The sequence below is a fragment of the Lissotriton helveticus genome, chromosome 2_1 (assembly GCF_964261635.1).
Source record: "Lissotriton helveticus chromosome 2_1, aLisHel1.1, whole genome shotgun sequence".
In the NCBI taxonomy this organism is placed as follows: domain Eukaryota; kingdom Metazoa; phylum Chordata; class Amphibia; order Caudata; family Salamandridae; genus Lissotriton; species Lissotriton helveticus.
The window spans coordinates 2,043,306,636-2,043,321,229 of NC_136059.1; positions in this window are offsets into that span (position 1 = coordinate 2,043,306,636).

The window sequence follows — 14,594 nt, forward strand, 5'->3', positions numbered from 1 at the left end:
GAAACCCTTGGTAGACCAAAGACCGCCCAGACGTTCGGAAGCATAAAGCGGCGTGGCTAACGTCAAGCGATCCTCCCAGCCCAGGCTCCGAGTCGCGGCCCGCCACACCGCTAAAGCAATCGACGTAGGACCCACAAGATGGCGCCCAGCAGGGCGAGAGTAAAGCACTCTGTTAAAGTCACCTCCCGGAAGCTGAAGTCTATCCATCTCAAACGCCGGATTAGTACCCGGCGAGAACATGATGTGGTTGATAGCGGACAAGTGTGAGGCCCAATAATACCTCTTAATATCGGGGAGTGCAATGCCACCGTCATACCAAGGAATGGAAAGCTTAGCAAGAGCAATACGCGGGCGTCCATCCCAGACAAGTTGTCTCTGAAGGGCCTCAATCTCCCGAAAATAGGACTGAGGGACAGGATCATAATAATTCTGGAGAGCGTAAAGAAACCGCGGTAACGACATCATCTTAAACAGGGCTGCCCGACCAAGGGGAGACAAGGGAAGCCTGCGCCAACGAGCAACGTCCAAACGCAGTCGAAGCAACGGAGGAAGGAGATTACGATCAAAGCGAAGAGACGAGTCCAGAGTAACAAAAACTCCCAAGTATTTGAAACCATCCCGGGCCACCTGAAGAGGGAGCCTGCTCGGTAATGGAGGCAAGACACCAGACAAAACATACACACAGGACTTGGTCCAATTGATTACGAGGCCCGAGTTAGCACCAAAGGACACAAGAACGTCAAATAAAACAGATAAAGACTTACGAGGGGAGGTAAGATACAAGAGGATATCGTCCGCATAGAGCGAGACTCGGTCCTCGAAGCCCGGGGCCCAGCGGATCCCTTTAAGGGACGGTTCCCAGCGGAGCCAGGCCGCCAACGGCTCAAGGGCAAGCGCAAACAGTAGTGGGGACAAGGGGCAACCCTGGCGGGTGCCCCTGCCCAGGGGGAAGGGAGCAGACACCCTACCATTCACAACAACCTGCGCCAAAGGTTCCGCATACAATAACTTAATCCAGCTAATAAACTCGCACCCGAAACCAAATTTCTCAAGAGTCGCCCATAAATAAGGCCACTCCACAGTATCAAAGGCCATGGAGGCATCCAAGGACGCCAAAATGGCCGGTTCAGTCAGTAGCCCCGCCCTCGCTATCACGCCGTGAAGACGACGTAGATTCAAAGCAGTGTTGCGATGCGGGATAAAACCAGATTGATCCGGATGAACTAAGTCCCCAAGAACCGATAGGAGTCGGGTCGCCAAAAGTTTCGCCAGAACCTTGGGTTCAACATTTAACAGGGAGATGGGTCTATATGAGGAACAAAGGTCGCGAGGTTTACCGTCTTTAGGGATGACGACTATCGTCGCCAAACGCTGATCATAGGGAAGGAGGTTACGCTCACGTGATTCCAAAAACATATCGCGGAGATATGGCGCCATTTTATCGGGTCGCAACTTATACAACTCAATAGGCAAACCATTTGGACCCAACGCCTTGCCCGAACGGAGCGAACGAATGGCAGTAGCTATTTCGTCAACCGTAAAGGGGGAGTCCAAAGCGATACGGTCCAAATCAGAGACACAGGGCAATGCAATATCACGCAAAAGGAGGCGAGAGTCAGCCACATCCCTCACAGACACAGGAGCATACACAACACGGAAATGTTCCGCAAAACGATCCACAATGGCGATCGGATCAATCACATTCTCACCACTCGCAGACTGAATCACAGGCACCACACGATTAGCTCTTTCTTTCTTGTCCAACCACGCCAGGAGTTTACCAGCCTTATCACCAACATCATACAATCTGCCTTGTTGCTCACGAAACATCACTTTTGCAGCGTCAGTAACTAGGGATTTATATGCAAACTGTTTTAGACCCAGGGCATGAAGTTTCTCAGGCGTGACACCAGATCCCAACTCGTCCTCCAAGGCAGAAATTTCCCCCTCGAGGTCCACTACCTCCCTCTTCCCGGCTTTCTTAGCTTCAACAATCAAAGAAAGGGCCTGTCCACGAATCACAGTTTTGAAGGCTTCCCACAGGGACACCGCCGAAGGGACCGACCCCTCGTTTTCCAGGAAATAAGCATCTATGGACTTGAGCAAGAGGGCACGAGTCTCAGGGGAGGAGAGATACCATGGGTTAATGGGAGCCACTCGGCCCACTGCCTCTATCCCAACCTCAAAACGAAGCCAGAGCGGCGAGTGGTCAGAGATGCCCCTTGGCAAATGTATAATCTCACGGACCGCCGACGACTGGGCAGCGGGCATCAGGAAATAATCTAGCCGAGATAGGCTACCATGGGCACCAGAGTGAAAAGTGTATTGAAGCTGAGTAGGATGTAACAATCGCCAGCAGTCCACAAGGCCAAAAGTATCCAAAAACCCACCCAACCAACGCTGGGCATGCGGGGTATCCCTGGGGGGATGGCGATCGTGAAGGCCAGAAAGCACTGAATTAAAGTCACCGGCAAGAAAGAGTACACTAACAGGAAGGTCCAACAAGACACGGCCTAAATCAGTGAAAGTAGCAGTTTGCAAGCCTGGGGGGACATAAACATTGAAGAGGGACAGGGTGCGGCCCTCATATCTACCCACCAGAACAATATATCTCCCACGATCATCCCGAATCACCTCATCTATCGCCAGAGGGAGGGAGTTACGAACAAGGATACCCACACCCCTGGATCCTGAAGTAAACCCCGAGTGTGCAACAAGGCTGTAGCCCCATCTATTCATTGCATTACATACATTCCCAATCAAATGGGTCTCTTGCAGGAAAACAATGTCCGGTGACAAACGTCTTATATATTTCAACACCACACTGCGCTTGATGCGATCTCCCAGGCCATTAACGTTCCAGGAAACAAATTTCAACCCCCTACCCCCCATCCCACCCACCCGAGCCAGGACCCCCCATCCAAGAGCTAGACATCAGAAACATCAGTAAAGACAGAAGCAATTCGCCTTGAAAACAACACACAAAAAAATAAGAACTTCCCATCCCCCCACCCCCAAGCTGAAAGGAAACACCCCCCACCCTGCACCCCTGCAAAAAGCTAAAGAGCCACCCCAACCTGCAGTGTGCCTGTCGCCCCATAACCCCTAGTCTACACAAAGACCCCGGAGGAGGAAAGGTCTCCGTTCCACCCGCCCCCAGACCACAGTAAGAGCAAGAATCAACACACAAAAAATAAATAATCACATTGCAGAGGTACGCCGGCCACCACTCCTGGGAACGTATTCAAAACGAGACATCAGAGTCAAACAATCAGATCTCCACACCACCTTCGGCACCACCAGGGTGAGCGGCAGACTCAGTATCAGGAGGACGGTCAGGCAAGGAGTCCAGCCAGTCATTAACAGCATCCGGTCTATCAAAGAACAGAGTACGCTCATTATACTCGACACGAAGTCTGGTGGGGAAAAGCATAGCATAGCGTAGACCCCGATCTCGAAGACGTTTCTTAGCACCACGAAACTCCATCCGTTGTCTTTGAACCTGTTGGGAGAAGTCCGGGTAAAAGTTCACTGTGGCATTCTCGAAGGCCACCGGGCCCTTCACCCGTGAGGCCTGCAGGATAGCGTCCCGATCCCTATAATGAAACAGTTTAGCCACAATAGGCCTTGGCGGAGCACCCGGCTTAACTTTGCCCCCCGGGACACGATGTGCGCGTTCAACCGTGAAAAATTTGGTAAGCCCGGAGGGGGCAAGATGGTTTAAAATCAGACCCTCAACCAGGAGATCAACAGAGTGGGGTTCAGGGTTTTCCGGTACACCAACCAGGCGAACATTGCAGCGACGTGCCCTGTTTTCAAAATCCTCCAGGCGCCGGGTCATGAAGTCGTTCACCCGACGAAGATTCCCAACCTCTGTCTGGAGCTCCGAGACGTCTTTCGTGAGGCTAGATGATTTAATATCCAATGACTGCACCCTCTCATTCGTCTTGCCGAGATCAGCACGAATCAGATTCACCTCAATGGCCACGGTGTCAAGTTTGTGGGCCAAGGCCTCGTACTGAAGGCCGGTGGATTCCCTCACTCCCGAGATGGCGCCCATGATATCCTGTAGGGAAGGCTCCGCCGACTCTTCCAAAATTCGTTCAGACGCCGTACTGTGGCCAGGTAGGGCAGCTCCGGGGGACCCCTTAGATTGAGTATAACGGTCCATGACGTTCGTCTGAACCGGCGCTCCGCGCAGAGGTGTTTTCGTCTTGCGCGTTTCTCTGTCCCCTCTGCCCGCCATTTTGAAGATGCGTCACGGGACAAGCCACCAGGGTCGACGGGCCAAACACCCAAAACTCAGGATCAAAAGTACACCAAAAAGAAGGGCTCAACTCGGGAGGAGGCCACCAAACCAGCAAATAGACAAGAGGAAAGCCCCGTGTCCGAACTGTCTCCAAGTCTCAGCCAAGCGCGATACGCATACTCGTGGCACAGGTCGAGACAGAATCGAAACCGAAACTCAGGAAGGGGGTCTCACAAGGCCAGATCTCCTGCCGTTGTTGTTCAATTCCAGGACGGCCACAGATCTGCACCCCGTCCCGGGCGCACCTCAAGGGCGGAGCCCAAAAGTTCAGACCACCGTAGCTCAGGAGTACGAGATCCAAAGCAAATTCCGAAAAGTGCCAGGGTAATCAGCCAAACATCCTCTACTTGAATTCTTACAAGAAATCAGGATCTAGTCAGGATAAATCGCCGGGAGCGGCGAGGGTCCGGAGAGCGCTGTGCTCAAGCGGCCATCACGGATGCCCGCCAAGCTCCTCCTCCCACAGGGCTTACTTGACCACGTGCAGGTTGCACAGAATGTATCTGGAAACGACACATCAATGTCCCAGATGTCACCTACCCGAAGCTGACCTCCTACACATTTTGTGGCGTGCGCGGGGCTTGTGGAGGACTGGAGGGGGGGCAAATACAGGATAGAGACAGCTACACACCTGCCCATGGGAGACACAGTAGTGTCATGCATACTGGGAGTCCATAAGCGGCTGAAAAGACAAAAGGTACAACTACGCTTCTTAGACTTGCCCCTCATAATCGCAAAGCCAACCATCACAATGTGCTGGAAATCACCTAGAGCCCCCACCATATTGATGTGGCATACTGAGCTGCTTAGATGGGTTGGAGCGGAAAGGGCTGCGCTGTGCAGAGAGGAGAATTGTGGCCTTCGGAAAAACCTAATCTCCCTGGAATAGGATGCTATGCTTGAAGCCTATAAAGCAACAGCCCAGACGGAGCTTCCACGATCCCAAATACCCAAAATGACATCTGAGTGGCCATGATAGGTAATGGAACAGCACATGGTGATAATATACAAAATGATGCAAGCGCGAAATATTCACTGAGTGACTGCACTGTAGGTAGAGGTTAATTGAATTGATGTCTAAAATAGCCATAACAAGTTAATGGAGGAGGGTGGTTGTTAGGAGGGAGGGTGGCGGAGTTCAGAGGGTTCAGATAGCACAAGTATTATACTTAGAGCCATGCAATAATGTTGAAGAATTGTCGAGTCACACATTAGTTAATGGCTGCGGTACTCAGTTGAAATGTACTAGTTTATTGTTACAATCTACATGCAATAGGACTTGCAAGTCCCTGGATATTGATAGCGTACTGATTTAACACTTGATGTATAAAATACATTCAATAATGTAGGTAAAGCAAACAAAACCCAATAAAGTTTGTTTAAACCATTATTCCTTTGCTTCATGATTTTTATCCTTGGATGCAAATATACCAGAGAACAGAAAGGGTAAAATATTACTACAAATGTGGTAGAATCCACACCTAGTCCACTAAATTGTGCCACTCATACACTGCATAGGATATAGGTAACTCATCCCTACTGCAGTCCTTTAGCCCTAAGGCAGGGTGCAATATATTCTATGTGTGGGCATATTAGTATGAGCAGATAGGCCCCTACCATGTTCAGGCCATTCTATGATGTTGTGTGTGCACAGGGAAGCCTAAGGACTAGATGGCTCGATACTCGTCAGCACAAGTTTCCTAGCTCCATAATAGTTTCCCTGATTCCTAGGGTGTTTGTTACCAAATGTGCTGTCGTAATAAATCCTCACTGATGCCAATAGTGGATTTATTAATACATTCACAAAGGAGAACCTTTTAGAGGCAAGCACTGGATTGGTTCCTGACTTGTTTTAGCCAGCCTGCCACTACCAGACATGTTATTACCTCATGGGGTGAGAGCCAGCACTCTCAGAGTACAGAGACAAAGCCTGCTCTGGGCCATGGTGCTTTAGACCTCCTCCAGGACAAGATGTCCTACCTGGGTGGGAAGTTTCAAAGGCGATGTCGCCTTTGAAATCTGTCCCAGAAAACTCCAGATAGTGAGGGTAGTCAATCCTCCTTTCCTACTCAACCTTTGGTTGGAGGAAAGGCAGAAAAATGAGTTAGATTAGATGGAGGGTCCCACTTAGCCTACACCATACCTAGGTCAGGGCAGGTGATGTGAAACCATCTACTGAAATTCCACCATCTTGTAGAAACCCTAAAGGTAGGTAGTCCATTGGATCATACCTGTCTCCCCTTGTAACGCCCCTAAATTCTGTATTTAGGTGGCGACCCAAGACATTGACATCCGATTCGATGGACAAGAAACCCTGCTGCTTAAGGACTGAAGCCCTTTTGCAGACGAAGAAGGTGTCAAACCATTCCTGCTGCTCCCAGGACTCGACAATTACTACTGCTGTGTCGTCTTTACTTGACTTTACTTTGTGGACTTATTAAGCGCAAGCGAATCATCACCAAAGGGATCTCTCGTCTTGAAACTTGAAAGCACTTCAAGAATCCTAGTGCACCTCCAGCCTTCAAGAAATCACCAACAAGCTCCCTTGGAATGAAGGTATCACTCCCCTGCACACCCCAGGCACAGATCCCAGGAAATGAGATTTGTCAATGTGCTTCTCCCCAATGACTTTGATGCTGCACCAAAGAGAGAAAAGGTACAAGAGCTCCAGAATGTCAGATCTGTCTCCCCACCATGTTTGGAGACACCAGACCCTACCGGATTGTGCAGAAAAGTGATATATTTATCGAACTCTGCAAAATCGAATCTCTGATAGTACTTACCTTAGAACTGTGTTCTTGACCTTAAAAAATTATATTATTTTTACAAATTGGTCTAGGATTTACTCTTGTGCGTGTTTCAGTTACTGCCTCTCTGAGTACAGCAAATGGTTAACACTACCCTCTGATAAGCCCATCTGCTCACCCACATTACCACAAAAAGAGAGTCAGTATTATGTACTTATACCTCTGCATACCCATTCCCTGACTCTCTACAAAGTGTACTTTGTTTTATTACACTGTACAAAGAGTCTGTTTCCTACACTGGTGGATCAGCAGTGGGGTACTTGACTTTGCACTTGCTGGACCACTTTTACAAAATGTGACCACATGAGTAAATCCAAAAATTGTTTTTCGATAGTCAAATTTTTTGATTGATCTATTTTTCATCAATTTCTAAAATTAACTTCTAGTTGTTTCAACTTTATTTCGGCTAATATAGCCATAAAAGCAGGAAGTACATAAAAAACACATTTACAGACAATTATATATAGTGCCCTCTATCAACAAATGATCACATAATCAGATTACAGTAAATAGAATGGGGCAAACAAACAACTGATACACATCGATAATTTTACGAATACCACATTAAAATCAAAGTCTCACTTTATAATTTAAATAAAAGAGTTATTTCTCATGATTTAAAAGCCAGAGTTTTAAAACCTTTAAAACCACATTTAAAAGATATGATCAGTGCATTCTATGGTAACTTATACAGGGTGATAAGAACTACGGACCCCATTATTACATTACAGCTTGTGGCCAAGCTGTTGTCTATTTAGGTACACGTTGAATAAAAACCTGCTTATGCAAACCACTACCAGTTGTGAGGTATTAGACTTAATTATACGCTCTGCCTCTTTGTAACGCTCTGCCTCTTTGTAGGACCTAACGCCCATATTTTTGCAAAGGGGTCTAATCCAACGGTCCCTAGGTGACTTATAGACCGGACAAAAAAACATTAAATGGACGTCGTCTTCTTTTGCCTTTTGAGAGCAGAGGATACAAAGGCCACTATCATTTTTACCTCCCCACCTACAGGTATTTGCATTTGTCTGGAGCACCCCATATCTAAATTGCAAGTATAACGTTTTTGCTAATGGTGGTCCTATCTCGTCCATGAATGGTTCAAATGCAGCATTATCCTTTACAATCAGGAATTTCTGGGTCAATGGGCCAATGGATGAACTATGGAGTAGCTCACCATTGACATAAGACCAGAAGGTGGACTTTAAGAGCTTTTTACACAGGGGTGTCATATTCTGAGGTGCTGCCTTAACGCACTAAATAAAAAAACATTGGGCTCCACAGGGGGAGGAACCACAATCGAATACGCTTGTAAAAGCATTATATTACATGGGGTGTGTTAACCACTTATTTAAATGGCTTCCCCTTAGTATTTGTACACACACCCGTGTCCAACAGGGAACCATAAGGGACCAATGGGGAGCAGAAATAGGGCGAGTGTTAACGGACAAAGAATGGAGCACTGCTTTGGAATACCCACGGAAAATACCAAGTAATGCAAATTGTTTATATATTCAATGTCTGATAGTCCACAGGGCTTACTTGACCACGTGCAGGTTGCACAGAATGTATCTGGAAACGACACATCAATGTCCCAGATGTCACCTACCCGAAGCTGACCTCCTACACATTTTGTGGCGTGCGCGGGGCTTGTGGAGGACTGGAGGGGGGGCAAATACAGGATAGAGACAGCTACACACCTGCCCATGGGAGACACAGTAGTGTCATGCATACTGGGAGTCCATAAGCGGCTGAAAAGACAAAAGGTACAACTACGCTTCTTAGACTTGCCCCTCATAATCGCAAAGCCAACCATCACAATGTGCTGGAAATCACCTAGAGCCCCCACCATATTGATGTGGCATACTGAGCTGCTTAGATGGGTTGGAGCGGAAAGTGCTGCGCTGTGCAGAGAGGAGAATTGTGGCCTTCGGAAAAACCTAATCTCCCTGGAATAGGATGCTATGCTTGAAGCCTATAAAGCAACAGCCCAGACGGAGCTTCCACGATCCCAAATACCCAAAATGACATCTGAGTGGCCATGATAGGTAATGGAACAGCACATGGTGATAATATACAAAATGATGCAAGCGCGAAATATTCACTGAGTGACTGCACTGTAGGTAGAGGTTAATTGAATTGATGTCTAAAATAGCCATAACAAGTTAATGGAGGAGGGTGGTTGTTAGGAGGGAGGGTGGCGGAGTTCAGAGGGTTCAGATAGCACAAGTATTATACTTAGAGCCATGCAATAATGTTGAAGAATTGTCGAGTCACACATTAGTTAATGGCTGCGGTACTCAGTTGAAATGTACTAGTTTATTGTTACAATCTACATGCAATAGGACTTGCAAGTCCCTGGATATTGATAGCGTACTGATTTAACACTTGATGTATAAAATACATTCAATAATGTAGGTAAAGCAAACAAAACCCAATAAAGTTTGTTTAAACCATTATTCCTTTGCTTCATGATTTTTATCCTTGGATGCAAATATACCAGAGAACGGAAAGGGTAAAATATTACTACAAATGTGGTAGAATCCACACCTAGTCCACTAAATTGTGCCACTCATACACTGCATAGGATATAGGTAACTCATCCCTACTGCAGTCCTTTAGCCCTAAGGCAGGGTGCAATATATTCTATGTGTGGGCATATTAGTATGAGCAGATAGGCCCCTACCATGTTCAGGCCATTCTATGATGTTGTGTGTGCACAGGGAAGCCTAAGGACTAGATGGCTCGATACTCGTCAGCACAAGTTTCCTAGCTCCATAATAGTTTCCCTGATTCCTAGGGTGTTTGTTACCAAATGTGCTGTCGCAATAAATCCTCACTGATGCCAATAGTGGATTTATTAATACATTCACAAAGGAGAACCTTTTAGAGGCAAGCACTGGATTGGTTCCTGACTTGTTTTAGCCAGCCTGCCACTACCAGACATGTTATTACCTCATGGGGTGAGAGCCAGCACTCTCAGAGTACAGAGACAAAGCCTGCTCTGGGCCATGGTGCTTTAGACCTCCTCCAGGACAAGATGTCCTACCTGGGTGGGAAGTTTCAAAGGCGATGTCGCCTTTGAAATCTGTCCCAGAAAACTCCAGATAGTGAGGGTAGTCAATCCTCCTTTCCTACTCAACCTTTGGTTGGAGGAAAGGCAGAAAAATGAGTTAGATTAGATGGAGGGTCCCACTTAGCCTACACCATACCTAGGTCAGGGCAGGTGATGTGAAACCATCTACTGAAATTCCACCATCTTGTAGAAACCCTAAAGGTAGGTAGTCCATTGGATCATACCTGTCTCCCCTTGTAACGCCCCTAAATTCTGTATTTAGGTGGCGACCCAAGACATTGACATCCGATTCGATGGACAAGAAACCCTGCTGCTTAAGGACTGAAGCCCTTTTGCAGACGAAGAAGGTGTCAAACCATTCCTGCTGCTCCCAGGACTCGACAATTACTACTGCTGTGTCGTCTTTACTTGACTTTACTTTGTGGACTTATTAAGCGCAAGCGAATCATCACCAAAGGGATCTCTCGTCTTGAAACTTGAAAGCACTTCAAGAATCCTAGTGCACCTCCAGCCTTCAAGAAATCACCAACAAGCTCCCTTGGAATGAAGGTATCACTCCCCTGCACACCCCAGGCACAGATCCCAGGAAATGAGATTTGTCAATGTGCTTCTCCCCAATGACTTTGATGCTGCACCAAAGAGAGAAAAGGTACAAGAGCTCCAGAATGTCAGATCTGTCTCCCCACCATGTTTGGAGACACCAGACCCTACCGGATTGTGCAGAAAAGTGATATATTTATCGAACTCTGCAAAATCGAATCTCTGATAGTACTTACCTTAGAACTGTGTTCTTGACCTTAAAAAATTATATTATTTTTACAAATTGGTCTAGGATTTACTCTTGTGCGTGTTTCAGTTACTGCCTCTCTGAGTACAGCAAATGGTTAACACTACCCTCTGATAAGCCCATCTGCTCACCCACATTACCACAAAAAGAGAGTCAGTATTATGTACTTATACCTCTGCATACCCATTCCCTGACTCTCTACAAAGTGTACTTTGTTTTATTACACTGTACAAAGAGTCTGTTTCCTACACTGGTGGATCAGCAGTGGGGTACTTGACTTTGCACTTGCTGGACCACTTTTACAAAATGTGACCACATGAGTATATCCAAAAATTGTTTTTCGATAGTCAAATTTTTTGATTGATCTATTTTTCATCAATTTCTAAAATTAACTTCTAGTTGTTTCAACTTTATTTCGGCTAATATAGCCATAAAAGCAGGAAGTACATAAAAAACACATTTACAGACAATTATATATAGTGCCCTCTATCAACAAATGATCACATAATCAGATTACAGTAAATAGAATGGGGCAAACAAACAACTGATACACATCGATAATTTTACGAATACCACATTAAAATCAAAGTCTCACTTTATAATTTAAATAAAAGAGTTATTTCTCATGATTTAAAAGCCAGAGTTTTAAAACCTTTAAAACCACATTTAAAAGATATGATCAGTGCATTCTATGGTAACTTATACAGTGTGATAAGAACTACGGACCCCATTATTACATTACAGCTTGTGGCCAAGCTGTTGTCTATTTAGGTACACGTTGAATAAAAACCTGCTTATGCAAACCACTACCAGTTGTGAGGTATTAGACTTAATTATACGCTCTGCCTCTTTGTAACGCTCTGCCTCTTTGTAGGACCTAACGCCCATATTTTTGCAAAGGGGTCTAATCCAACGGTCCCTAGGTGACTTATAGACCGGACAAAAAAACATTAAATGGACGTCGTCTTCTTTTGCCTTTTGAGAGCAGAGGATACAAAGGCCACTATCATTTTTACCTCCCCACCTACAGGTATTTGCATTTGTCTGGAGCACCCCATATCTAAATTGCAAGTATAACGTTTTTGCTAATGGTGGTCCTATCTCGTCCATGAATGGTTCAAATGCAGCATTATCCTTTACAATCAGGAATTTCTGGGTCAATGGGCCAATGGATGAACTATGGAGTAGCTCACCATTGACATAAGACCAGAAGGTGGACTTTAAGAGCTTTTTACACAGGGGTGTCATATTCTGAGGTTCTTCCCAATAATGGGACAGCCCTAACCTGCTACACCAAAAGGAAATATGTTTTAACCATGCAATTTTCTTATATTCATCAATCTGAATAATTTCAATCAATCCACTTTTATAGTTACACAGCTCCGGGGTTTTCCATAACCTTACCCAATACAACAATGGACTTAAGATTTCTTGGTAATCTGTCCGTTTGAGATCAATATCCAGGAACACTGGGACTAGGGGAGTTCTAGTTGGTATTTTGAGCAACCTACGTATAAAGTGATTTTCTTCCCGTTCAAAGTTGCTTTTACAACAATGCCCCCAAATCTCAGCGCCATAAAGTGCCGCTGATTGGGCCTTTGCCTTGAATACTTCAAGTGCCGGCGTGATAGCTTTAGAATAACTTGCGCCATGCACTTTTAGGATGGGCATCGAGTTTTGTTTGAAGGACAATCCACTTTTTATCATGTGCCCCTTCCATGAAAGGGTACTATCCAACAGTATACCTAAATAATTAAAACTCCCCACATACTCCAGTTTTTGATTATTTAAGGCCACATTCTTCCTAAAGGACTTTTGCGGGTTTATGGACATGTATTTTGTTTTTGATGAATTTATTTCTAACCCCTTCTCTACACAGTAACCATAGAATGAATTCACCAGTTTTGTAGACCCTTCGGGCTCTGTGAGATGAGGATCGTATCATCGGCAAAAAGTAGAGCCGTGATCGCCTCGTCTCCTAACTTCGGGGAGTCATGGTCGCAGTCCCTTAGATATGTAGGTATATCATTAACATATAATGAGAAGAGCGTAGGCGCCAGCACACAGCCTTGACGCACGCCTCGACTCACAGGTATGGGCTTTGAAACTTCACCTCCCTTCCCCCATCTGACTTTGGCGTAGTTCCCTGTGTGTAGTCTAATGAGTTCTTTGAGTAGCTCACCCGGGACCCCCATATTTCTTAGTGTGGTCCACAACAGATTACGTGGGACGAGGTCGAAGGCGGCCCTTCTAGCGCCTTGGTTAAGTCCCTGAAACAAAGTGGTTAGAAATGTAAAAGTCTCTGCTTTAGTTAGGATAAAGTATTCAGGGCATAGTTATTTTTTACAACTTTATAAAAAAAGGTCCCAACATTAGTAAAACAAAGGTGCCTGATTCCAGTAGCCATGCTCAGGAGCTCGCTCGACCTGACCCCTAACATGGACCTAAACCATGCTCAATGTTGGGCCTTCTGTAAGGACTATAGAATCAAAACAAGCAAAAGTCCTAAAAAAGAATAACTCAGACAACTTATAGCTCAGTCTGAGAAAGATCACCCAGAACTGGTAGCCCAGTCTCATGATGAGTATAATGCCAAGGAAGATGATGCTGAGGATAGACATAAGTCAGTCCCCTTAAACACAGCTGAGAACCTCTCAGATGAGGACCTCATGCTGGAAAGATTTGTCAAGAGACTGAACTTAGAGGAAGCTCATCTCCTGGATCTAGAAAAGCAAAGAAAATAGAAGGGCTTAGGACCTATCTTTAGTGGCAGCATACAAGTATTTAGGGAGAGTGGAGGTACTTATGACTCCACGCTCCCCAAAAGGATTGTCCCTAACTATTCAGAGCGTGATCACATCACCAAATGATTAGCTGCATTTAAGAGAACTTGTGTAGCAAGAAACGTATAGGCATAATTGAGCTCCTCTCTTGTGGGAACTATTCTCAGGCAAATGCAGGGATTAGCTCAGCTCCCGACATTGCCTGAAAAAAGATGCTGAGTCTTAAGACCTCATGGAGGGTACCCTGATTGAGGGCTTTGGACTCACTTCTGAGGAGTATAGAAAATGATTCAGAGAGACTAGAAAAACCCAGAATCAGTCCTGGGTGGAATTTGTTGACTCTTCAGTAAAAACACCAGCTGTTTGGTCAACAGGTAACAATGTGAATGAATATGAAGGACTTTACAATTTAATTATTAAAGAACATCTTTTGAGTAATTAGTACCATGAGAAGTTACATCAGCATCTGGTAGACCTAGTTTACTTTCTCCTCTAGAGTTGGGGAAGAAGGCAGACCACTGGGTTAAAACAAGGGTGACCACAACTACCAATTGTAGGATAGACAAAAAGAAAGAGGGCAAACAGATCCTCCTGGGAAAGATAGTGACCAAAAAGGGAAAAACAAAAATGAGTCTTCAGGCCCCGAAAAACCTGTTAAGGAGGTTGGGCCCAGAAACTCATCACAGTCCAAGGGAGGGTACCAGGGTAAGAATTGGAATCCCAAAAAGGCTTGGTGTCATGACTGTAGGGAAATTGGTCACCAAACTGGACATCCTGGCTGTAAAAACAAACAAATGACCTCTAGCACACCTCCAGAAAATTCAGTGGT